Genomic DNA, 4,668 nt, shown 5'->3' on the forward strand with positions numbered 1-4,668 from the left:
ACCCTGGATGGGGATTATCAGGTTTCACAAGAGGGGCAAGTTGGGGCCTCGGTTCATAGGCCCGTTCAGGATTATAGCCCGAGTGGGCAAGGTAGCGTATCGTTTAGAGCTTCCGGAGGAACTCAGTCAGATTCACAACACCTTCCACGTGTCTCAGCTTTGGAAGTGTGTTGCCGATGAGTCTGCAGTTATATCCCTCGATGATATTTAGGTGGATGGGGGCCTGAATTATGTTGAGAAGCCGGTTGCCATCTTAGACAAGATGGTATAATGCTCACACAGAAGGGGTGTGCTGAAAAGATCCCAAAGGTTTCGAGCATGGAAGGCTGCAACAGTTCTTAGTACCCAATGGAGCCAAAACTCCATTTAACCAAAGATGAAGATTGTGAACCCATGAATGCAACAATGTACAGGAAGCTTGTTGGGAGTTAAAGGTACCTAGTCCACACAAGACCAGACCTTAACTACAGTATTGGAGTGGTGAGCAAGTTTATCCTAAACCCCAAACAAAGCCATTATACTACTATAAAGCATAGCTTGAGATATGTGAAGGGAACAACAGAGTATGGAATGATGTACCACAGGGGAGGTGACGGAAGACTCGTGGCTTACAGTGACAGCAGTTACAATAGTGATTGTAAAGATAGAAGAGGAATAATTGGAATAGCTTTCTACTACTCAGGAAACATCATAACATGGGCATCACAGAAACAGAAAACGGTGGCACTTAACTCATGTGAAGCCGAGTATATGGCTGCAACTGCAGCTGCATGTCAAGGACTATGGTTAAGGAACCTGTTTAGTGAGCTGATGGTAAAGAAAGCACAAAAGGTGAAACTGTTAATTGACAACCAATCCACCGTAACACTCATAAGAAATCCGGTGTCCCATGGCAGAAGCAAGAACATAGACACAAAGTTCCACTTTATTTGTATGTGTGTTGAAACGGAACATATTCAAGTGGAGCATGTGAGTGGAGATCAATAGAAGGCTGATGTTCTGACAAAGGCAATGCCAAGGATAAAGTTTGCTGAGATGAGAGCACAAATTGGCATAGAAAATCTGAAGAAAAAAGGTCAACCTTGAGGGGGAGAAATGTTGGTCAAAGGTTGACCTGGTAATTAGGAAGGAATAAAACACATGGGAAGTCATGACTGTTGGAAAATTGACTGTTCCTATTATTTCTCATTTTCAGTTCATGTTTAGTAGTATAAATAGCATCGATTAGAAGTTACAATCCATCATTCGAAATTTCCTTGTACAGCAACTCAATCATTAGTTTGCTAGTCTTCATTCAATAAAAGTGAATTATTCGGCTGCCTATTTCCAATTTTACCCCTGTTAGTCTTTGGTTGTTTACTGTTTCATTGCTTGATTACCAACAAAAGGTACAAGGAAGAAAGATTGTAAGAATGGTTTGCAAATGATGTTAAATGATCTAAAAGTCAAGCCAAAGTTGTTGGTGTCTATTGTTGGTTCAAATGAAACAAGAAACAACTTCAGTAACTTTTCGGACAAAGCTGACTTTTAAAAAGTAATGTTAATAACATCAGCTGTATTGACATTGTACACCGGTCTCATTGATTTTCTGTTGATAGAGAACGCGGTATGTATGGCTGGGGTGGATTTCATGATGCACAATATCATTAGTAAAGTTTCACATAAATTTAAATCTTACACCTACATCAGCTTATATGGCTGTCATTCATTGATCTCATGGGAAAATTCAATGCTTAGTATCTCAATTCACGTTGACAGGGGTATTTTGGTCCAGGTGGTATCCAGTACCAAAAAGAGAAATTCAATGCCTAAAAATCCTACACGACTGAATTTTTCTACGCCAACTAAAACAAGACCTGTGATTTACAGTGGAAGTTTAGTCATAAATGGGTTATTGATCTTGCTTTCGATTTATCTTCTTTTAAATATAAAGAAAAACATAAAGGGTGTGTGTTTCTTGCAGGGAAGAATACACAAAATTTTCAAATTTTGTAACAAACGGTCCTTGGTGTTTGGCAAGCTAAACATATCTGACCAAAATAGTTTTTTTCTTAACATAAATCGTTTTTGAAAGATAATCTTAGACCCTTGGCCTCTTTCTCGTTAGTGTGTGTGTGTATGTATATATATATATATATATATATATATATATATATATATAGAGAGAGAGAGAGAGAGAGAGAGGGGAAGGATCATTTGAGAACTCAAAGTTTCTTGAGAACCCGAGAACTAAAGGTGGAGCGTTGGATAAAAAAAAAGGATGGTCAAGATGAAAGGTGGCATTCTTGTAAATAAGCAGAAAACTAAAGAGGCGGGGGCATGCTAATTAAATGAGATCAAGGGTATTATTGGAAACAAATATATCTAATTTACTAAAAGAGAACAAAATATCACAATCGAGACAATGTCGACTACGTTCTTCCCAAGTGATCCTCACCTTCTTCGATTCTGGTGCCGATAATTCATCCTCCCCCTACATCAGATCATCCACAAAAATTGAACGAGAGCTCTCCTTCCTTCATCCTGTCATAGCATCGCCTCCATGTGTTGCCTTTTCGCTAATGTTCTTCCTCAACGTTAGGTGGTCTCCGATGATTCACTTTTGATCCACCATCAGATGACTTCCCCTGACATCCTTGTGGTTGTGATTTGGCACTACAAAAATAAAACTCACTGTCAATCAACCGCAATCATTGTCGATTTTTAAAAAAAATCAATACAGATCTTCATCGGTAGTGATTGATACAAGCGCATCTAAGTCCTCTAACTTTTGCAATCAATTTTTTTTAGCTCCTGTGACCTTCTAATGTCGGGATCAGTCATCGGTGTACGGGTTGGAATCGCTTTCTATTTCTATTTTTTTTTTGATTCAATTGTGTTTCCGATTTGCCGATCATAATGTAATCAGAGATGAAGGAAAAAGAAAGTCAAATGTAATCGCCACCCTTTTAATTTCTAGAGAGAGAAAAAAATCAACCACAGGGATGGCTTCACAGGCGCAGGCCCAGACATGTGCGTCGAAGCTAATCCTGTGCGCTCAGTACGTCAATGCCACCACAGGGGAAGAAATCGTATAAATAAAAATCATGTTCTCATCACTCTCCATTGGTTTCTCCCTCCAACGACGCATCGGTGCTCCACTAATATCACCACCATGTAATTAATCTAGTATCCTCAACATCGATCTAGTCTTCAGGTTCGATTTTCTTCTTTTATTGCATTTGATCTTTTTCCAGGTGTTGATTTCAATATAAATATTGAATCGATTTGGAAGATCTATATGAATCCTCCACCGATGATACACTCATTGACTCCATCATTATTGAATTTGAGTTCAATGAAATTTAAATGATGATCGAATGAAACTCCATCATCGCTCTTAATCTATCGATCAAAATTTGCAATCGATTATTGAAACCAATTATTAGTGAATTAGCTAAAGTTATCATAACCGCATATGTTGATGTGAAGTGTGAGAGTGTAACAGGCTAACAGTGAACGGTTTCTTTGATGACCACGTATAGTGCTTCTTAATTTGAAGCATATCTTCAAAAGTTGTTCGTGGTCATTGAGATCGTGCTCTGAATCTAATCCTGACACATACCTGAGTGTTGTGGTCTGTGCTATTCTTGTGCTTGGTATTAGTTGGTAGGAAGATGTTAACAACACATCAACATGATTAGTACCACCACCCAAACCCATGGGTATGAATGTAGACCTCCTATCAAAACCCATCTTTGAATCTTTCATAAGATATAGCCCCACCCCACCTCACCTCACCTCACCTGACATGTTATATACAGTCAAAAGGGTACACTTGAATCAGACTCGAGAGATGAACTGAACAGAAAAATCCAAGAAAACATAGGGGTAGTTATGGGATTTTAGATGGGGATGTGAACAGTAGGTTAAGGGAGGTGGAAGTCAAGTAAATATGCATGAAAGAAAGCCTGTTGACTGCTGATATTGAAGTCGGCTACAAGTGATTTTATTGTAAGGGATACTGGAAATTGCAGCCCTAGGTACATGAGGTGCGCCATTAATCAGGTGATATATGTTGTCTTAATGTCATTCATTTTCATCTACTTTTCTTGTGAAATGGTTTAATGTAAGATTGATTTTGTTGTTGTTTGTTTAGATTCCTTGCACTTCAGGTCTTTTAAACACATCTGGCATGCAATTAGCTTTATTGGTTCAGCCATTTGATTTATATATATTAATTAATTAATACATATAAATTAAAATATCACGTCTTCATTTCATTTCTATACATCAAAAAACACTATTCACAACTTATAAATCATGAGCCAAAACACCTAAATCAACTAACAATTAAAATTATCAGTTTTGGACCCAAAACAGCCACTGTTTAAAGCTGTTTTAGCACACCTAAAACCTGTATAACTTCTGTTTTTATTTCATATTCCAGAAACTAATACTTTTATCTTTTCATAATGTACTTTTGAAGGTCCAAACGATTTTTCTACAATTTTATATGATTTTTACAAAACTGCCTATCAATGCAGCTAAATTTTGACCAGCTGGTGAAAAATATGATTTTCACCTAAGTTATAAGCAACAACAGGTTATGGAAAAATTAATGTATAAACTAGATTCAAAATGGAAACTTTGAAAGTTTACGGATCAATAATTCGATTCCTAGTGATT

This window comes from Lactuca sativa, chromosome 4 (genome assembly GCF_002870075.4).
Source record: "Lactuca sativa cultivar Salinas chromosome 4, Lsat_Salinas_v11, whole genome shotgun sequence".
In the NCBI taxonomy this organism is placed as follows: Eukaryota; Viridiplantae; Streptophyta; class Magnoliopsida; order Asterales; family Asteraceae; genus Lactuca; species Lactuca sativa.